The sequence below is a fragment of the Alnus glutinosa genome, chromosome 14 (assembly GCF_958979055.1).
Source record: "Alnus glutinosa chromosome 14, dhAlnGlut1.1, whole genome shotgun sequence".
NCBI classification, from domain to species: domain Eukaryota; kingdom Viridiplantae; phylum Streptophyta; class Magnoliopsida; order Fagales; family Betulaceae; genus Alnus; species Alnus glutinosa.
The window spans coordinates 3,367,744-3,390,756 of NC_084899.1; the positions used below are offsets into that span (position 1 = coordinate 3,367,744).

The 23,013-nt window shown below is 40.8% G+C and overlaps 1 non-coding gene and 1 pseudogene across 1 annotated transcript; both read left to right on the forward strand.

The window, feature by feature from the left end:
- Positions 1 to 1,353: 1,353 nt before the first annotated feature.
- LOC133857513 (pathogenesis-related thaumatin-like protein 3.5) lies at positions 1,354 to 15,115 on the forward strand (annotated as a pseudogene).
- Positions 15,116 to 16,406: 1,291 nt separating this feature from the next.
- On the forward strand, positions 16,407 to 16,546 carry LOC133858192 (small nucleolar RNA Z247). The gene has a single exon (XR_009898470.1). It is a non-coding gene; the product is annotated as a small nucleolar RNA Z247 (small nucleolar RNA).
- The last annotated feature ends 6,467 nt before the right edge of the window (positions 16,547 to 23,013 follow it).

Here is a 23,013-nt window from a genome sequence, read left to right on the forward strand (position 1 = left end):
TTATGCATCTTGTAAGAAATAAGTCTTGTGATGGGCAACACTCAACATATTTTGGTGATGGTAGGCCACCTCAAAATAAGTTCAAGGTGATCGGACGACCCTTAACCTTGAACAGGTGGTCAACTACCCACAAGATAGCTGTTAGTTGAGATTGATGGACACTTTTTGTTTATCTCTTTCTTATATTTTTTTTTTTGAATATTAAGTACTCATTCAGATTTCAAGAACAAAATCACTGACTGTTACATAAGCTCATCATGAAGAAGATCCTGGATGAGGAGTGGACACTCCTCCTTCCATAAACACTCATTATGGACTACCAATGCATACTTTGCTAGTGAATGAGCCACTTGGTTGGCTTCTCTGTGAACAGAATTCATTGCCAAAGGGCTGAACTGGTAGAGTCTATCCTTGATAGCTGCAACAATGTTTCCATAAGGTCTCTAACAATGCCCTACTTCATTAATGTTGTTGACCACGTTGAGAGCATCCCCTTCGAAAACTACTCTTTGAACCCCTAGTTCTTCACCAAAACAGACCGCCCTCCAAGCTGTTAAGGCCTCAGCCACCTCTGGATCACGAATGTAAGGCATGGTAGAAACCACAGCCGCTAGGAAAGCCCCGGAATCATCCCTAGCGACAATCCCCATTCCCATACGCTTCCCATTGGTATCCAAGGAAGCATCCCAATTGATCTTGATAGAGCCCAATGGAGGTTTCGTTCACTTGTGAATTACGGGGGTCTTCACCAGTAGACGAGGTTCTCCATGCGCAGTTGCTACCTTAAACTCTTCCAAGGTGGCAGTGGCTTGCTGAACAAGATAGAGAGGAGGGGAGAAAAGACCCTCAAAAACAAAAGAGTTCCTCCTCAACCAAATGAGCCTAGCTACCACCATAGCAAATATAAAATCAGGTTCCTCCAACTGCTGTTGTAGTTTCTGCAACAGAAGCATCCCATCATTCTCCATTATGGCCAGTTTTTGAATTTTCCTAGAACACTCCTGCCAAACTGCTTGAGATGATCGGCAGCTCCAAATTATGTGACCTTCTGATTCACTTTCTTGATAACATATCGGGCAAAGAGGGTCTTGGGCAGCATGTTTTCTATGGAGGTTTTCCTTGGTAGGGAGTATATTGAGACTCACCTTCCACATAAAATTTTTAAGCACAGCCAGAATTTCCATAGCCCATAAATTCTTCCAGAAAACTCTTGCTGCCCTTTTTGATGAGCTCTCCCCCCTCTCTTGATCACGTCTCTGCTTCTCCAGAAAATAAGCACTTCTAACCGTAAAGGAACCCTGTTTAGAAACTGCCCATATCATTCTATCCGGTGGAGAAAATGGGCTTAAAGGAATGCTACATATGATGTCCGCCTCTTGCTTGGAGAAAATTGAGTTTATGAGGCTAACATTCCATCCTCCATTACCGTGGTCAATTAGAGAAGAGGCCCTTGCATTGGATGGTAGAATGGAGATAGGGGACTGAATTCTAAAGTTGGAAAGATTAGGCAACCACTTATCCTTCCAAATCGAAATCTGATTACCATCTCCTACACGCCATAGCAAGCCAGCCTCTAGAATACTTCGAGCTTGAGAAATACTCCTCCATGCATGTGAGGGTCTCCTGCCAACTTGAGCCTCCAGAAAAGAGTCTTTAGGGAAGTATTTCTCCTTGAAGATCTGGGCTACCAAGGACTCTAGGTTTTGTATAAACCTCCAACCTTGTTTTGCAAGCAAAGCAAGGTTGAAGATTTCCAATTCCCTAAAGCCCAGCCCGCCTGCCTGTTTAGACTTTCCCAACTTCTCCCAACTCAACCAAGCCATCTTCCTTTCATTCTTTTGAGAGCTCCACCAGAATTTACTCATTAAGGAATTTAACTGAGAGCACAAAGACTTTGGTAATCAGAACACACTCATACTATAGGTCGGAATTGCTTGAACAACTGCTTTGAGTAAGGCTTCCTTTCCGGCTTGGGACAAGAAACGCTCCTTCCATCCATCTAAGCGCTTGCTAACCCGGTCACTTATCCTAGAGAAAGTCTTGTTTTTGGAACGACCCACCCATCGGGCTACGGCACGTGCGTCATCGACAACTGTGGCGGCTCACTCAACTGCACTTTCGGCAGCGCGACGCCAGCCACGAAAGCTGAGTTCACAATCACCTCTGGTCCCACCAACATGGACTTCTATGACGTGAGCCTGGTGGATGGTTACAACGTCAGAATGGGCGTTAAGGCTACTAACGGAACCATTTGTTAGTTTGTAGTTGGCCACATTCTGTTGGACAACATCACTTCTTTGTAAATATGCTTTTTAACAGGGATTTCGCTATTCAGAGTTCTTTCAAAAGATTCTGCACAGTTTACAAGTCATAAAATTCGGTTCTCTGCTAGCCGTCCGGACGACGTGATATACCATTCGAACGCCCAACTATCCAAAGCACCATCTGCCCAGACGATGAGAACTTTTTGTCCAGACCTTCCTTTGTGTCGAGAAGCTTCGAACTGCTCCAACTTGCATCCGTCCAGACGTTTCAGCAGCACGTCCGGACGACACTCAGTGTTCAACCAGCTATGGGATTTCTTTCCAAAACAAAGTTATGGGAAGATCGCTGCAACCGTTCGGACGACGTGAATTCCCGTCCAAATGCGCTTATTCATAAGGCAAGTATCGCATTCAAATCCAGACGTCCGGACATCAGTCCTCATGGTCCGGACACGCGAGCATCAAATATGGAATTTGCGTGCATTAGATAAACCGTCCGGACAACCATCCCCTTGGTTCGGAGGCGCGAAGCCTTGAAATGGAAATTACTTGCAGCGGAAGTGCGACTGTCCGGACGACAGGGCACCACAGTCTGAACACGGCTCAAAACAAGAAAGAATTTCTATGAAATTTTTGGAAAGCCGATCACACAGTTATCCGTCCGAACGGCGCCTAGGTTTTATAAAGTCAGACGTTCATTTAAACCCTCAGCCTATAAATAAAGGTCCCTAGGCTTGAGAATAGCAAGAATTCAGTATTAAATTCCGTTAGTGCTGAAGAGTTATATTGTGAGATTATTGAGCTGAGTTGTCTCTCTGAAGCCATGATTGTGTGCGTTGTTGCTGCGCTTATCTGAAGTCTATCTTAAGGGTTGGACCTAAAGTAAAGGATTTCATTGAAGATCCCTTTAAGTAGGAGACATAGTTGGGAGGCGTTCATGTTAGGCTACACGTTAGAGTGCAAGGTACGACCACTGCATCAGTGGTATGTGAGTGCTACTACTTTGTATCTAATCTTGTCTTCTGAATAGTAGATATCCTGGGTTTGGCTGCCCCAGAGTTGGTTTTCTCATATTGAGTTTTCACTTCGTTAACAAAAATTCTTGTGTCTTTTAAATTCCGCATTGATATTTTGTTAACACTTTGTGCACACACACACACACACTTATTTTGTGTTAGAAGTCATTTCAATTTTTCATTTGGTATCAGAACTTGGTACTCTGTTGAGATTCAATTCTTGAGTGTAATTTTTTTTTGACTTCTATTTATTAAAATGTCTCAAACTCTTAATATTGTTATTGCCTTTGACGGTACGAACTATGGCTATTGGAAGCCTCGTATGCGGTTCTTTTTAAAATCTATTGACTGTTGGAGTATTGTTGAAACTGGTTGGACTAAACCAGCGGATGCAGCACTCGAACTAGTCCCTCAGAAAAACGCACGACTTTCTAATGATAAAGCCCTCCATGCTCTATGTCAAGCACTTTCACCGTCTGAATTTGCAAAAATTTCAAACTGTGAATCTGCTCAAGAAGCATGGCAAATCTTGGAAACAACATATGAATGCACCAAACTTGTAAAATTTGCCAAACTTCAAATGTTGATTTCCAGATTTGAAGAAATTAAGATGTTGGAAGAAAAGACATTTGGAGAGTTTGACTCCAAAATGAGTGACCTAAGAAACTCCATGGTGAGTCTTGGGAAACCCGTCTCGGATGTAAAACTCATCCAAAAAATTCTAAGATCTTTGCCTAAGCGTTGGTAGGATCTCTTCAAACTTATAAACTACAATTGAAGAGAGCAAAGATCTGGAAGAAATGAAGATTGAAGAGTTGGTAGGATCTCTTCAAACTTATGAGCTATCCCTGCCCCCTGTCACAAAGCTGAAGACCATTGCCCTGAAAGCTTCCAAGAAAAAGGTAGAAGCCTCATCTGAAGATGACTCTAAGGAGGAAGAAAAAGTTGTGGCTATGTTGGCCAAAAATTTCAGAAGACTAATGAGAGATGACCGATTCAAGAAGAAGTTTTCTAAAAAGATGAAGAATGCTCCCAGAGAAGCTGAACCTGAGGAAGCAGAGAAGAAAGATCCCAAAGGTCCGAAATGTTTTAAATGCTCAGGATTTGGGCATATACGAGCTGATTGTGGGAACCTCAAGAAGGGCAAAGGGAAGGCATACAATGTGACTCTTAGTGATGAGTCAGAAGAAGAAGAAGATCCTGAGTCAGAAAAATTTCTAGCCTTTGTGGCTCCACTTGTAGAAGGGGGGGATTCTTATTACTCAAAGCACAGTGATAATGGAGAAGAACTCAATGAGGCGTACAAAACTCTCTATGTAGAGTATGAAAAGCTAAAGGGAAGGTCGCAAGCAGCACATTCATGATCTAAACAGTTTACAGACTGAGAAAAGTTCATTGCTGCACAAAATACAAGAGCTAGAGGAGAAGCTACTAGAGACACAGCTCCAATTAGAAAGAGTCACTGATTAAAAGCTGACTCACATGCTGTCCATTCAGAAGAGCCCGACCGACAAGACTAGTCTCGGGTATGTAGCTCCTCCCTCTGATACTCCCTCTACTTCCATGACTGTCTTTGTTAAGCCTGCAGTCCCAAAGCCTCCCCCCCACTGTTGAAGATAAAGGGAAGGACAAGCTAAATGGAGATATTCCAGGCACTCAGAAGCCCCCTTCCATCAGAAAATATCCGATATGCCATCACCGTGGTCTAAGTGGGCATGTCCGACCCCAGTGCTCCCTACTCAAAGCCCAGAAAGCAAAAGTCAAGAAAGAAGTGCCTTGGCAAGCAAATTATGGCACAAGACCTCTGACCCAATATCAGGCTCCATGGCATCAGGATCATTACTGTAATATCCCAAATTTTTTAATAATAATAATAATATATATAACTTATTAAGTAAGTAACTTACTCAATAAGTAGGAAAAAAAAGAAAAAAAAAAAAGAAAAAAAAAAAAGAAGAGAAAAGTCCACAACTTGCACGGCAAGTTGTTCTTTTTTCTTTAATAATTCTTCTCTTCTTTCTTTTCGTCAACTTCTCCCTTCTTCATTACTTTTTCTTTCTTCTTCTTTCTTCCACCCAAGACACGAGCAGAGAGAGTGAGAGTATAGAGACAGAGAGATGAGACCGAGAGATTGGGAGAGAAGGAGAAACGGAGATAGAGATAGATTTGTTGAGGGAGAGTTGCCGACGGGAGAGAGAGAACCCAAGAGAGAGATTGAGTGGAAGAGAGACGAAGCGGGAAGAGGCCGTGACCCGTCGACCCAGGTGTGCGATTTCGGTGGTCAGAACCAAAGACCGACGAGGCAGTGCGATTCCGGTGGAGCCCAAGCCGATTTCCGGCCGATCGTGGAGGACCCGAGTGACCGTGACCCGTGCGACCCGCAACCCGCCAGACCCGAGAGCCCTGATGCCCGATCCTCCCTGTCCGGCGGCCTGAGACTTGATTTCCGGCGTTTAGGGGCTGCTCTCCGGTGGTTTTCGTCGGTAGTGGATTGCCCAACAACCCGTACGACCCATGACCGTGCAACCCGTGACCCGTAAGTGCAAAACCCGACCAACCTAGCAAACCCGAAGAAGACCCGATCGTTGGTGGCCAACGCTGGCGATTTCTGGTGGCTTGAGAAGCGATTTCTAGCCGTTTTAGTGTGGTTCTTCCGGTTCCTCAAGGCTGGGTTTTCTATGGGTGATTTCCGGCGATTTTTCCAGTGGATTTCTAAGAAAGTTCTCTAGGTAATTTCTTGTAATTATTGGTTTTTCTTTGTTTAGATTCAACCAATTTGTTGTGTAAATTGAGGATTTGGATTATAATATTCTGAAATTATTTTATTAATTTGGGTAGTTGACAGTGGGTGTTTGTGATTTGGTTGAGTATTATGATTTTAGGAATGAGGGTTTTGGATGGATAGCTGTGTTGGCCGATCTATGTTGAGTGTGTGTTTGATTCTTAGTAATTTTATAGTGATGATTTTAGTTGATAAATTATGGATTGGGGGATTATTCTCTGTTGTTGATAGTGAGATGTTTCTCTGTTTTTGTGCTGGTCGTTTGGTGTTTCAATGGGTGTAGGTATAAATTTTAGTGATGATGGCCAGATTCATGTGAGGTATGATATTCTCTGTTTAAATTTTAGGGGGGGGCAAATTCTCTGTGTATTAACTATGGGTAATTTTGGAATATTGATAATTTTGGGGTATAATCTCCGGTTGAAATGTCGTATTTGGAGTAGCTGTTTGGGTGGGTAATTGAGTACGATATTTTGGTTAAAGGATTAAATATTATTTTGATGATTTGGCCATGTGCTATGTTTTAGGATTATTGATTTGTCTATAGGGTATTCAATTATGTTTTAGTTAGATAGTTATGTATATAGGATAATTTAGTTTAAGTCTTAAAACTGAAATATCAGAACGCTCCTCTAAATTCATCCTTTTGTTTTATCTAGGTAAAATGTCGATTTTGACGCTAAGGGTAAATCCATGTAAGGGGATACAACACCGAAAAACCCCCAACAAGATTTTACTACAAATCTTTTGAAAAAGTGTTGGGGAATTTTACAAAGCGTTGCTCATGTGATTTTAATGCCAAGCTTTATTACTCATATGATATTGTTTAAGAATTTTGAGCATAAATCACAGATATGATTAAGAGCATTTTTAAGAATTATGATCTATGCATAATTATAGTTAAAACTAAGAGCATTTCAAAGTTATGAATTATGCATACTTACAATGATGAAAAAGAGAGCATTTGAAAGTTATGACTATAGAGCATTCCAAAGTATATGACTCTATTCATGAATACAGTATTGAAAGAAAAGAGAATCTAAAGTTAAATTCTGCACATGACTACAGTTATGAAAGTGGCTCTTAGAGTTTTGAAATAAAGTTTACAGTTATAACAGAGCCTACAGTATTACAGAAAACGTTCATGTGCAGTAATTGTTTAACCCTGAGGCACTACTACAGTTAGATTTGGTACCATATAGGGTAGCATGGCAAGCATACCAAAATACGGTGTGTGCTACCGGCCGGGGTTGGCCTTCACCTAGGGAAGATCCCCAACCCGGCGACTCTTCTCTGTGACGATAGGCTAAGTCTATAGGTCCTTTGGACAAAGCCAACGTGCGTCGCTCACGGGAACTGGCGGTGTAAAGTCTATAAAGGGATAAACCACAGATAAAGGATTAAAGAGAAAACAGATAAAAAAGAATTTACTAGATCATTATAAAATCTGTTTAATTGTCATTCTGCATAAACTGTCATTTTTATGCCATTATTCATATTCCTCCTTCACTAGTTCATAAATTCAGTTTCATTATAAATTTCATATGCTTATGCCTCCTGTCTTAATACAATACTTTTCATTTTATGAATCATGCTTTAACATGTGTTTTCTTATAAAACATAAACAGTCTAGCATATCACTTCTCAAATAATTGTCATAACTTGAATCTCCAACTTATACTCAATCTAAAATCACATATCATATTCATACTTCTAAACATCGTCGTAATATATTCAAAAACACTCAAATCATCTAAAATAAATTAAAATCAACATACTATTGGTTTAGGTTATAAATCAATTTACATTATGCAATTCATCATAGGTGAAAATAATTCTTATCAGTGAGTAGAATAAATCTGTCATTATGCTTGACTAAAGAGTATGGCAAGAAGGTTTTACAGCATGTTTTATTCCCCTGGTGTTGTATTTTCCTTACTGAGTTGTCGAACTCACCCTTTTTTTTCCCTCAACCCTTTCCAGATGACCCAATAAGATGATGTCATTTCTTGGTATTGGCGTAGATCTCGCGAAGAGCATTAGATCATTGCGGACCGACCAAAGCTTTACTTTGTATAGTATGTTTCTTTTGGAGAATTCAAGGTGTTGTAAAGAATTATTAATAAAAAAGTATAAAAATAATAAGTTTAAATTTATATGTTGTAACTGCACGCTTCCGTTTATATAATTTTAGTACTCAAACTCACGTTTCCCTTATATCTCAAATCGGGGGCGTGACAATTACCAAGCTCCATGGAGGCAAGCATCTAGGCATCAGACCCCTCAATATCAAGCTCCTTGGTCACATGCACCACTGCATCTGGCATCTCAGCATCAGTGGCCTTAGCAGCGATTTGTACCTGCCAATCACAATGGCAAATCCAAAATCAAATCCAAGCACTCTAAAAGGTCGCAGAAGGTGAAAGATGATCAACACTACAAGGAGCCACCTATTTGGATGCAAAGCATGATGGAGTGGATGGGTCAACAGATGAAGTCTTGCCAGCAACCACCCACAGGAAGGCAGGCTTGGGTCAAGAAGAAGAAAGACATTCACCCCATGAGGGGGAGTGGACGCACCTAGAATGAGAAGGTGTTCATGCCTAGGATTTGGTTCCTAATCCTAAGGCATCAGGTTTGATTGCTTGACTTTACTTGCTATATTTTATGCTTACTATACAATCTAGGAACCAGTTTTGTTTTGCCCCTTATTTCTCTTGAGAGAATATTGCAGGTACTATTTGGAAAAGACAGAAAAAACAAGTCGAGCTTACACAAGTTTAATCATGCCTTGCATGTTATATAATGTCATTTCCATATAGCATTTTGTTTAATAATAACAATAATAATAAAAAAGGCAGAAATTGCAGGAAATTTTTTTCTTTTCTTGGCATATTAGATATTGCATGTGTTTTCACTTGATATCTCAATTCTTTATGCGTTAATCTACTTTGCTTAGATATGATTAAGAGTTTATAACTATATCTGCCAAGTGTTTTCCTGTATATGCAAAAGTTGGATAGCTTCTTTCTTCATACGATGAAAATGTACACTATCCAAGACTCCCCTAAAGATACATCTTTCATTCTCTGACTTTTTGCTTCTAGAAATTCTGGATAAGAGAAGAGGTTTTTGATAAGATGGCCAAATTGACCAAATGCTAGTTGAACTTAGAACCTAAAAATTCTGGCATTTTCTCTAGGTTGCAGCATTAAAAGAATCAAGTAGTTACTCTTATGAATTTTGCACTATATATGCATATATTCTACTTATGTGCTAAATTTGCAATATACCTTGTCCTTCATGGTGCAAGTAAAATATTTACCTTGTCCTTCATGGTACAAGTAAAACAATTGGATGCTGCATCTTAGGGGGAGTGTATCAGATGAGGGTGGCTAAGCCTTAGTAACTTATAAGGTTTGATTTTTGACTAATCTTTCACTGATTTTCTCTCTTGTCTTGAACATCTGGTTGCCTTTTGTCATATCAGTAAAAGTCATACCTTTTGGGAAAAGTCTTCACACACACACGCATTGTATGAGTTAAGTAACTTATTTAAATTTTCTATCTATAGAAAAATCTTTGTGCTGATTGAACTCTCAACTCTATTTTATATCTCTGCATAGTTTTGAAATGTTATCTGATTGCTTTATCAGTTGATTATACATGCATGTTCTGAGGCTGATATTAGGAAAAAAAAATTCTGCTAATTTTTCCCTCAGTTTCTACCTTTTCAATGTGAAGCGTCAAGACGGCCTCTCTTTGCGTCCGAACGGGTGTGGCTCAGTTGACCGGACGGTTATGTTACACGTCCAAACGCACGCGGCTCCGACGGCTGAACGGTAAGGTTACACATCCAGACACGCGCAGCCTGTCCGCATGTTTACGAGGCAACGCGGGTCCGAACAGGTTAATGAGCCGTCTAGACGGGGATCCCACCGGTTTTATAAAACTTGGCTGCCGCATTTCTGAAGCTACCCCACATTTTCTCATCCTTTTTTGGCTTCTAGTGAGTGATTTCTCGAGAGTTTTTGCATTTTCTCACCCTTTTTTTTTTATCATTTTGTGCATTACCTCCACATTCCAAGTACATTTTCTAGTTAACTTTATTCTTTTCAAATTTTTTTTAAAACTGTTAGAATAGTGATAATTTTGGGAATGTTATTGAGTTTCTTTTGGGAATGTTAGAATATCCTTTTGTCATATCTGTTGTGTTGGGATTATCTGGTTTGATATTATTGAGGACTGTATTGTGATATTTCTTATTTGTAATTTTTGGAAAAGTCCATTTTACTGCCGTTATAATGCTGAATTTTCTATGTGCACTAACAAGAATATTTTTTTTGGATTATTATTAGCAAATCTTGTTGGTTTCTTTTGCAGAATCATGTCTGCAAGCAATCCACTGCGCAGAGTTCGACAGTGGACAGAGGGAGATAGGGCAGCCTTTAAAGCTAAGATTATGGACCGACTAGTCATTGCTGAGAGGAATGTTGTTCAGTCAGACATCATGGTGGCTCCTCTGGACAGTATCCACGACACCATCTAGACCTATCATTGGGGGTATCTACACACCTGTGCCTGTGTTGTGTACAACAGGCTGGTCAGGCTATTCTATGCCAACCTCGAGGTGGTTCAGGATGATGACCGCGAGTTGGTGCTTCAGTCCACTGTAGGTGGGCATACTATCATTGTTGATCCCTAGATCATCAGTCAGTTCATAGGAGTACCTGTTCTTCAGATTTCTGGTAGCCCTTATAATGACGTGGTAATCCCTCATTCTCTAGATGATCTCAAAGAGTTCTTTCATGTTGTTCCCTAAGGAGATGAGCGTGCCACCACCATCAGGACCGGTGCCTTATCTGCCCCACACCGCATGCTAGCTAAGATTGTCCGGCACAACCTTTGGCCTGTTGTCAGGTGCAGTGACCTGATTTTGAAGAGCGCCCAATTCTAGTATGCTATCAGTCTTCGCTTGCCTTTCTGCTTGTGCAAGTATATTTTAGGCGTTATTCTAGAGGCCCGAGATGAGGTCAATACCGATCTCCCATTTGGCTGCCTACTCACACAGATTATTCTTCAGTAAGGCATCAGTATTGTTGACTAGCCGAAGATGAAGATCCAGGATCCTATCAGCAAGCAGACTGATGAAGTCCAATGCACAGCTGCGAAGAGATGATCGGGATGATGATGTGCCCCCGCCTCCTCTATTCCTGTAGGCATACCAGGTGTGGCGTCTTCTTCTCAAACTATTCTGCCACCACAACAGGATGCCAGCTATTCTCAGATTATGGAGGCATTGGCCACTATTCAGGGGGGTATGAGTTCCATGCAGCTCTCCATGTCTTCCATGCAGCAGTCCATCTCGGCCATGCAGTAGGAGGTTCACTCAATTAACCTCCGTGTGGAGCAAAATCAGATTGATCTCCGGGAGTGTCTCAAGTTCCATCACCCTTCCAGCAGTGATGACGAGGAAGATGCACCGATGGCAGATGAATCCTAATTTTCTTTTCTTGTTGTAGTTTTTTTTTTATATATATATTTTGAGACATTTGTTTTATCTTTTTGATAATTTGCTACATTTTTTTAAACTCCTGGATATTTTATTAGTCTGTTTACCCTGGTCCTACTGAGACCTTTAGAAGGAGTAATTTTTTTGTGTTGTTTTTATTATTACTCAGTTTTACCCTTTGTCCTTTTGTGACAAAAAGGGGGAGTAATTTTTTATTTGGACCGGGATTGTATTTTTAACCGGTCAAGTATTTTTGTCTCAGAATGGCCAAATGGAGAGTTTGTTAGTTTGTAGTTGGCCACATTCTGTTGGACAAAATCACTTCTCTCTAAAGATGTTTTTTAACAGGGATTTCGCTATTCAGAGTGCTTCTAGAAGATTTTGCATAGTTTACAAGTCAGAAAATTCAGTTCCCTGCCAGCCATCCAGACGACGTGATATACCGTCCAGACACCCAACTGTCTAAAGCATCATCCGTCTGGACAACGAGAACTTTCCGTCCAGACCTTCATTTGTGTTGAGAAGCTTCAAACTGCTCCAGCTTGCATCCACCCGGACGTTTCAGCAGCACATCCGGATGACACTCAGTGTTCGACCAGCTATGGGATTTCCTTCCAAAACACAGTTATAAAAAGATCGCTGCAACCGTCCAGACGATGTGGATTCCAGTCTAGACGTGCTCATTCATAAGGCAAGTATCGCATTCAAATCCAATCGTCCGGACGTCAGTCCTCATGATCCGAACGCGCGAGCATCAGATATGGAAATTGTGTGCATCAGATAAACTGTCCAGACGACCATCCCCTTGGTCCAGACACGCGAAGCCTTGATATGGGAATTACTTGCAACGGAAGTGCGACCGTCCGGACGACAGGGCACCAACGTTCGAACGCAGCTCAAAACAGGAAAGAATTTCAGCTAAATTTTTAGAAAGTCGATCGCACAGTTGTCCGTTCAGACGCCCTATGACTACTGTCCGGACGGCGCCTAGGTTTTATAAAGCCAGACATTCATTTGAACCATCAGCCTATAAATAGAGGTCCCTAGGCTTGAGAACAACAAGAATTCGGTATTGAATTCCATTAGTGCTTAAAGAGTTATATTGTGAGATTATTGAGCTGAGTTGTCTCTCTAAAGCCATTATTATGTGTGAAATTGCTGCGCTTATCTGAAGTCTATCTTAGGGGTCGGCCTTAAGGTAAAGAATTCTATTGAAGACCCCTTTAGGTAGGAGACCTGGTTGGGAGGCGTTCGTGTTAGGCTACACGTTAGAGTACAAAGTACAACTACTGCATCTAGGGTATGTGAGTGCTACTACTTTGTATCTAGTCTTGTCTTTTGAATATTGGATATCCTGGGTTTGGCTGCTCCGGAGTGGTTTTTCTCATATTGAGTTTCCACTTCGTTAACAAAAGTTCTTGTGTCTTTTAAATTCCGCATTGATATTTTGTTAACACTTTGTGCACACACACACTTACTTTGTGTTAGAAGTCATTTCAATTTTTCACCACTGACTGCCAATACGCGGGCTGCGTGGCGGACTTGAACGGTGACTGCCCGAAAGAGATGCAGGTCACAGACTTGCACTCGGTTGTCCCGTGCAAGAGCGCGTGTGCGGCATTCAACATGGACGAATTTTGTTGCTGCGAAGATCACTCTACGTAGCAGACTTGCTCACCCACATAGTACTCGACGTTGTTCAACAATGCAAGTCCGACCGCATATAGTTATGCCTACGATGATGCTTCTAGCACATGTACTTGTTCCAAGTCGGACTACTTGATCATGTTTTGCCAGACGGGTGTGATCATTAAAAAAATATTAATTAGAGGGGATGACTTATTAAGTGTTTCTTCGTTTATGATTTTATGATGCGAACAAGTATATGTGGGCTTGGGGTCATTATTGATTACATAGTTATATAAGAAAAGTATGCTATTCTTTGTGTTAGCGTGGTTATTACTTATAGGGGTGGGCACGGGGTAGGGTGGATTTTTGCCCTTTTTGCCCCCGCCCCGCAAATCTGCAGGTTGAGAAATTCTCACCCGTGAACCGCATAAAACCGGGGACATACGTGCGGGGCGGGGCGTGTGGGTTAGGCGGAGCGGGGCGGGGCGTGTGGGTTAGGCAGAGCGGGGCGGGTTTAAGGTTATTGGAGCTAAGGAACGAGAATAAATATCCTATTTGATATTGTCATGGAAGAATGGGAGGCACTGTTGATATTGAGATGACAAGCAACGAATGATATGAGAGAGTGAGAGAGAGAGAGAGAGGGCCACAAAAAGAAAAAGAAGGTGACTCTTTTTTAGCGAGGAAATCAGAGAGAAAGCCAGAAAGGAAAAGAAAGCTTCTACTGTAGCCATCAATTGGAAGGGCGCAGATGAGGGAGTAGAGCTTCACTACTACTGTCTCTGCCTATTTTTTGTACTTTTCTTTTTGTGGTTCTTGTTGTTGCGAAAATGCCATCTGTTACTCCCTTTCTTATGGATTTCGTTCCGCTCAAGTCTCAACTATAAGGAAGAGTAGATCTTGGTGGAAGGTGGAGATTGAAGAAGAGCGGCGCAAGGGGTGGCTGAAGTGAAGAGAAGAGTCTAGAAGATGTGTGCGGCGCTAGGGTTAAAATGAAGAATCTAGAACTAGAAGATAGGAACTTATCAACTAATGGTTTTTTAACTCTGGTCCCCGGGGTTTTTTAAAAACCCACCCCGCCCCACACGGGTATACCATATTTCAACCCATACCAGTATTAAAAAAAATAAAAAAATAAAAAAAAAAAAAAAAAAAAAAAACCAGCTTGGGCAGGGCAGGTCGGGGCGGGTCAGCAAGTTTTTGGACAGTCCTAATTGCTTATGCTTTGATTAGCAGTTTTAGAGTGCATTTTGGCATGTGTTTTAACCTAATGTGGTGGTTGGCTTAAACCACATTTACTTAACAACAAAAAGGCTAAAAAAGATTTGGATGGGTTGCATGTTCATTTTTGCCATTTATGTTGAGTTTCTAATTAGCTAACCTCAAATTTTGATGGCAATTGGTAGGTTAAGATATAAAATTTGAATAAACCTTTTTTTTTCTTTGGCAATTGGTGCTTTTGAAAATGTGAAAACAGGATTTTCGAAGATAGGATTAAAAATGTTTGCAATTGATGTCTTTTATCCGACGTTGTACCAAAAGAATTTGAATCATGATTTGTTAATATAGTTTCTAGTATGGTGTGAACACGGCACATTCCTTCTTGATTCTTCGAGCTTTCCCCAAGAATTCCGCAAAATGAGCACACCTAAGGGACCCTTCTGGGCATCCTCTCTGATGCTTAAGTTAGCTTCTGCTCAAAAGAGTCTACCAAAATTCAGTCTTGTATTTTTACTTGAAGCCTGGGCTTATTTATAGACTTTCTGATGCAGTTAGAGAGTGTCATGGATCTCAGATCTCTCATGATCCACGTTCTCCTTCTTATCCTCCAAGCGTGACTCTCCCAAAGATCTGGGACTTATCTTTAATCCCAGATTTTCAAGGGCAAGCAGCCACAATCTCTAAGCCGTGACTTTAGATCGTGGTTAGTTAATGGAAATATTCCCAACATGGTTAAACATTGTAAACTAATGGGTAGATAATATTAGGTTGCTTAGCTAGCCACCTCGAAAATTGGCATCCCTTTTTTAAGCTTCCTCTTTGGGTTTGGGTATCTGACAGTTGAAGACAAATTCTCCATCGATCATCCTCGCCATGCAGAACAGAAATATTACAATTATATCCACCAAATTTTCTTAATATTTTTGGGCCAAGCAGAAGGAAACCCAACATCTAAGGCCAACGCATTATATGCCATTCTTCCTACAATAAATCCTAGAAAATTACAAGCCCATATTGGAATATTGAAGCACAACTTTCAGATATGGAGCAGGACTCCACGTCACCTCCTCAAGCCAACCTATATCCAGAAAAGTCTCCAAGAAACAGAGTAGCAACTCTGCAGAAGATAGAAAACCTGCGTATCAAACAGTCCTGACTTCAAAGGATTTTCACAGCTTGATTGACATCCTTATTTCAAGGGAAACTCAACAGGAAACATGGGCTTCAGTTTTTCATTGCTCAAGGACTCTCACGTTGTACAGTAGCTAAGTAGGTAGTTTACTTTTAGTAAGTTCTAGATAATGCAATAGCTGTTGTTGTAGTCTTTGGGTTGTCTTCTAACCCCTGTAAATCCTTTATATAAATGATGATCTAAGCACAATGCTAAGCAAGGCAATTAACAATCAAACACTATCCTTTCTTTATCAAAAAATCATTATGGTATCAGAGCTCTCTTCGACTAACGTCGCCATGTCTGACTTCTCCACACAATCCTCTGTTTCACCCTCAACTCTACCAACCATTGCTCCCATGCCCAACTTTTCTTATGTCAAACTTGGACGTGACAACTATCTTACTTGGAAACAACAGCTCCTTCCCTATTTACAGGGACATGATGTTTATGGCTACATTGATGGTTCCGTCCCACCACCTCCAAAGCTTGTTTCCTCTGCTTCTACTAGCAATGATGGCCTTTCCCCATTGGCTCCTAATCCAGATTACAAACGTTGGTTCCAACAGGACCAGCTTTTACTAAGCACCATTTTGTCATCCTTGACTGAAAATGTGCTTGCCCAGATGATTGGGTACTCTACCTCCAGAGAAGTCTGGATGGCTCTTGAGAGAATGTACACCTCTCAATCTCGAGCCCGAACTCTTCAAATGCGGACTCATCTTGCAACCTTGCGCAAAGGTAATGCATCTATTTCAGAATATTTTCAACGTGTCAAGAGCTTATGTGACACACTTGCAGCTGCCGGACAACCTTTGTCCGATGATGAATCCATTTCGTATATCCTTGCTGGTTTAGGATCAGATTTTGATCCTTTCGTGACTTCTGTCACAACACGTCTCGACCCTATGAGCATTGAGGAGCTGTATAATCACCTTCTCACTCATGAGATGCGAATTGATCATCAAAATCAATCCAGTGGGCTACTTACTGCTTCTGCCCATGTTGCATCACGCCAATCCTTCAAAGGCCGTCCTCAACGTCCTCACCAAAGCTATCGTGGTGGAGGCTCTACTCGTGGTTCCTTTTGCAGCTCACGTGGCGGTACCCATCCGCGTTACTCCTCTGGCTCATCTCGTCCTCAATGTCAGATTTGTGGGAAACTTGGCCACACTGCCTTAAAGTGTTTCCGTCGCTTTGATGTGGCTCATCAAATGGACGTGCCCTCAGCAACTAGTTCTCAAGCATTGGCAGCCTTTTCTCAGCCCTCTTCATCTAATTCAGATTGGCATCCAGATACTGGTGCTACGCACCATATTACTGCAGATATGAAAAACCTCACATTGAACAATGAGGAATATCATGGCTCAGACAACATCCAAGTTGGCAATGGTACAGGTTTAGCAATTTCTCACATGGGCTCTTCCACTCTCAATGCCTCTAATCACTCTTTCTCCCTCAAAAATATTTTGCTTGTCCCAGAAATTTAGAAAAACTTATTATCTGTCCAACAATTTGCTCGAGATAATAACGTTTATTTTATTTTTCATGCTAACTTTTTCTTGATCAAGGACTGCACTACGAGGACCACTCTGCATCGTGGACCCCTTCGTAATGGTCTCTACTCCATGCAGTTCTCTTCCCGTTCATCGTCTCCATGGGCTCTCATCGGTGTTCGGGTGTCTTTTGAAGATTGGCATAAAAGGCTTGGGCATCCTGCTTTTCCAACAGTTAGCAAAATAGTGGGTCGCTTTTGTCTTCCAGTATCCACTAAAAGTCGCCCTTCAGTTTGTTCTGAATGTCAACAAGCTAAGAGTCATGCTCTTCCTTTTCCTCTGTCCATGTCTAAGTCCCGTGGTCCTTTAGATTTAATTTTTAGTGATGTATGGGGACCCTCCCCAGTTCTTTCTACTCATGGTAGCCGCTACTATCTTGTTTTTGTTGATGATTATAGCAAATATATGTGGCTGTTTCCCCTTTTGTTGAAATCTGATGTTGAATCCTCATTTTATAAATTTCAAGCTCTTGTTGAACGGCAATTTAATCGAAAAATCAAAGCCATTCAAAGCGATTGGGGTGGCGAATTTCGTCGCCTAAATGTTTACTTTAAAAATCATGGCATTATCCACCGTCTTGCTTGTCCACACACCCATCAACAAAATGGATCTGTTGAGCGTCGGCATCGTCATATCACTGAAATGGGTCTTGCTCTTTTGGCTCACTCTCATTTACCTCACTCATATTGGGAAGAAGCTTTCACCACTGCCATATACTTAATTAATCGTCTTCCCACCCCGGTGCTACAAAATAGAAGTCCTTTCGAAACACTTTTTCAAAAATCACCTGATTACACCTTTTTACGTGTCTTTGGTTGTGCTTGTTGGCCTTGTCTCCGCCCCTATAATTGTCATAAACTTGACTACCGATCCAAAACATGCATCTTTTTGGGTTATAGCACTGAGCATCATGGTTATAAGTGTCTTGACCAATTTTCAGGTCGTGTCTATGTTTCCCGCAATGTCATTTTTAATGAACAATTGTTTCCTTTTTCTTCTGGTTCCCCTAACTCTGACTCTTCCCTGCCATCCCATGTGCATCTATCTACACCTAACACTATTTTGCAGGAACCAGCTGTACCATTGTCTTCTTATGCACCCCATGTGCCTTCTGTTAGCCTTATGGCGTCAATCCAATTATATTGCAAATATTTTGATGATAACAAATTATATCTTGTTGCTCTAATGTATTTACTTCAAGTATGATAGTTGCAAAGAACATTCGAGCACACATTCTCAAAGGACCAAAAAAGAATCTAAGGCATTTGGAATTCAAAGCAAGAAGCCCTTAAGCTCTGAAGAACACAAGATTGAAGAATCCGTATTTTATTAGGGTATTCGTGTAAAGCTCTTATATGATTGAACTCTTGAGGCTCCTTACTCTAGAATGACCTTAGGACCCTTCATACATTGCATACATGGATTTTTGAAATACGAAAAATACATTAAAATCAGATTTCAAGTATAAAAAATTCTGCTGGAATTTATTTTGTCTTTGAAAACCAAATTTCAGATTTGAAAAGTTAGCTACCCACGATTTCTGACTTTGAAAATCTGGTTGCCAACTTGAAATGTTAGCTAGCAACAAACTCTGACTTTGAAAATCTGGTTGCCAACTTGAAAGGTTAGCTAGCAACGAATTCAAACTTTGAAAATCTGGTTGCCAACTTGAAAGGTTAGCTAGCAACAAACTCTGACTTTGCAAATCTGGTTGCCAACTTGAAAGGTTAGCTAGCAACGAATTCAGACTTTGAAAATCTGGTTGCCAACTTGAAAGGTTAGCTAGCAACGAATTCAGACTTTGAAAATGTGGTTGCAACTTGGAAAATTAGCTAGCATAATTCAAATTCTCTCCAACGGTTATTTTCTTGCTTGTCCTATAAATACATGACCTTAGCTCTCATTTTTATATCATTCAATCAAGTGAGAAACAAGCAAGCTTAGAACTCAAAGCATTCTTTCTTTCATTCAAATTCATTTGAGCCTTCAAGTTCATTTCATACAAGAGTTCTAGTGAGAGAGATTTTGTTGTAAAAGCCTTATTGTATATCCTTCTCAAAAAGGAGAATTGTTATTGTGAGAGAAATCTCAAACCCGATCCACAATCTATTGTATCAAGAGGGTTGGTGTGACCCTTGTGAGGTGTGAAGGAGATTTTCCACCTTGTGAAGAAGAGTAGGTTACTCTTGAAGTGTAAAGGTTTTAACTCCACCTGCAAGGAGTTTTGTTTAGTGGATTGAAATCTCAAGTGGTGTGCTTGGGGAGTGGACGTAGGTCAGGTGGACCGAACCACGATAAATCGCTGAGTTTGAATCTCTCTCTCTATCTCTTCATTATTGTTCCAATATTTATATTGTTTGCATTATACTGCATTTTATATTGTTCTATATTCTTAATTCAGTATAATTTTTATTAAGAGAAAAGTTTGCCATCAACCCTATTCACCCCCCCTCTAGGGTTGATTATCTGGGTAACACCTTCTATTTCTCGGGCTTCACCATCAAGACGTGTTCATCATCCTACAGCACCTCAACTGTCTTCAACTGCTCCAACTTCAACACGTGTTGCTCCAACCAGCCCACTCATCAACACGTCTTCCATTCGTGTTCCTCTCACCAGCCATGAGAACTCCCTTGGAGCTCCAATCAATGACGATGAGGCCCACATATACCCCACACCTCCTGACCTTGCAGCCCCTCATGATCAAGTTGCACCCCTCCACACGTTCTCCATACGTGTTCCTCTCCCTGCACCACCCCTTGGAGCTCCCATCACTGTAGCTGAGGACCACGCCAGTCACCCTATGGTTACCCGAGCTCGCAATAATGTCTTCAAGCCCAAACAATTCCTGGACGGCACTGTCCGGTACCCCTTGCCAAAAGCTCTTCTTGCAGAACATTCAGCTTTATCCCATGAACCCTCTTGCTACACAGAGGCGGTCAAACACTCTCACTGGCGAGAGGCTATGAATGTCGAATTTGATACCCTCATAAGAAACGGTACATGGTCTCTTGTTCCATCCACTCCAAATCAGAATATCATTGGCTGTAAATGGGTCTTTCGCATCAAACGAAAGGCCGATGGCTCCATTGAACGTTATAAAGCCCGTCTCGTGGCCAAGGGTTATCACCAACAGCCGGGGATTGATTTCTATGAAACTTACAGCCCAGTTATCAAACCCACAACCATACGCACAGTTCTCTCTATTGCAGTGGCGTTGGGATGGTGTCTACGGCAAATTGATATTCAAAATGCGTTTCTCCATGGATTTCTGAATGAAGAGGTATTTATGACTCAACCACCAGGCTTCTGTCATCCTCAACTGCCTCACCATGTGTGTCATCTCCGTAAGGCTCTTTACGGTCTTAAGCAAGCTCCTCGTGCATGGTTCTCAAGACTTAGCAATCGTCTTTTAGCTCTCAGCTTTACAGGCTCCAAGGCCGATTCCTCTCTTTTTATCTTCCGCCAAGGTTCAGTTGTCATTTATTTTTTAATCTACGTTGATGATATCCTTGTCACGGGTTCTAATCTAGCTGCTGTAAATTCTGTGATTCAACAACTGAATATCGACTTTGCTGTCAAAGACTTGGGACACTTGAGTTTTTTTCTTGGGGTGGAAGCCTTACATGTCTCAGATGGCCTCTTTCTCACTCAAAGAAAATACACTGCTGAACTACTCCATCGAAGCAAAATGTCCCTTGCCAAACCGTGCACCACTCCCATGGCATCCAATTGCTCCCTTTCAGCTCACACAGGGGCACCTTTTGAAGATCCTACTCTCTACCGAAGTGTTGTTGGGGGTTTACAATATTTATCTTTCACTCGTCCGGATATTGCTTTTTCAGTAAGCCATGTATGTCAATTCATGCACAACCCACTTATCTCTCATTGGCAAGCCGTTAAACGTATTCTTCGGTACTTGAAGCACACCATCTCCTATGGTCTCCTTCTTACACGGCAATCCTCCATGGCTCTCTCCGCCTACTCTAATTCCGATTGGGCTGGGGATCGTGATGATCGTCGTTCTACAAGTGCTTATTGCATTTTTCTTGGCACCAATCTTATTTCATAGAGTTCGCGAAAGCAATTGACTGTTGCTCGAAGTAGCACTGAGGCAGAGTACAAGTCTTTGGCAAACGCAGCAGCTGAACTACATTGGATTAAACAACTTCTCGGTGAACTTGGCTTTCCTCCATCTCATCCTCCCACTCTTTGGTGTGATAATATTGGTGCCACTTATTTATCTTCCAATCCTGTGTTCCATGCTCGCACCAAGCATATTGAGATTGATTTTCATTTCGTTCGTGATCGTGTTACTTCCAAAGAGCTGCTAGTTCGTTTTATTTCAAGCAAAGATCAAAAGGCAGATGTCCTCACTAAACCTTTGTCCTCTGTTCGTTTTTCCATTCTCAGAAACAATCTCTCCGTTCGTGAACTCCCGTTGCGATTGCGGGGGGGTATTCAAGCACAACTTTCAGATATGGAGCAGGACTCCACGTCACCTCCTCAAGCCAACCTATATCCAGAAAAGTCTCCAAGAAACAGAGTAGCAACTCTGCAGAAGATAGAAAACCTGCGTATCAAACAGTCCTGACTTCAAAGGATTTTCACAGCTTGATTGACATCCTTATTTCAAGGGAAACTCAACAGGAAACATGGGCTTCAGTTTTTCATTGCTCAAGGACTCTCACGTTGTACAGTAGCTAAGTAGGTAGTTTACTTTTAGTAAGTTCTAGATAATGCAATAGCTGTTGTTGTAGTCTTTGGGTTGTCTTCTAACCCCTGTAAATCCTTTATATAAATGATGATCTAAGCACAATGCTAAGCAAGGCAATTAACAATCAAACACTATCCTTTCCTTATCAAAAAATCATTATGGAAAAACATAAACAATGAAAAAAGATTAAGAGTTAATGATATTTAGTAAACTGTTATACAATTTGATGATGTGGCAGTGAAAATGAGTTCTTAAAATATCACTTGTAATAAAAATAAAATAAAATTTAAAGACTGATTTTCACTGTTACATAATCTTATGACAGTGTTTGATCCGCATAATGCGATTATCACTTTTAAGTATTTGCATTCGCACGGTAATTGCAATTATTAAATACAGTTATTATTCGTTATATGCATATAAGGTAATTAATGAGTGTTTTGGATTACTAATCTATTAAGATTTTATATGCAAGCGTCAATAAATTAAGATTTTATTTGTTACACAATTCACGATTATCAACCATAGAAAGTCATTGTCTCATAAAGTAATCGGAATTTGGATTACCAAAAGAAAAGAAAAGAAAAAAAGGTAAATGTAGTGAGGTATGACTCTAAAATGATTGCGAAAAAAACTCAACACCACCTAAAGGTCTTAAACTTACCAAATTCAAAATAACATTATTTTAGTGAATTTAATTAAATATATATAATATATATTATATATAAAATGAAAGCGGGTGTGGTTATATTAACCGCATTCACACCCTAAAATTGATATCCATGTCCGCATATGCAAATAATGGGTTTTGCTAACCGCATCGGCATATGTGGATAGCGGATGCAGACAGTTATTATTCGCCCATATTTTCACCCCTAACCACTACTATAGCTGTCAAATAAAATCATAAATTTTAGACACAAATGTAACAGCTTTATATTAAATTAGGGGATAATATAAAAAAGCCGCTGGTTAAATACAATTCACCCCATGAAGTTTTCAACCATTTTCAATTTGGCTACCAAAGTTTAAAAATTTGCAATGTACCCCTCCAAAGTTTCAAAAATTTTCAATTCAGGCATTCCATCTGGTTTGACCATCAAACTAGACGGAATTTTGACCACTCCAAAACAACGTCGTTTTGC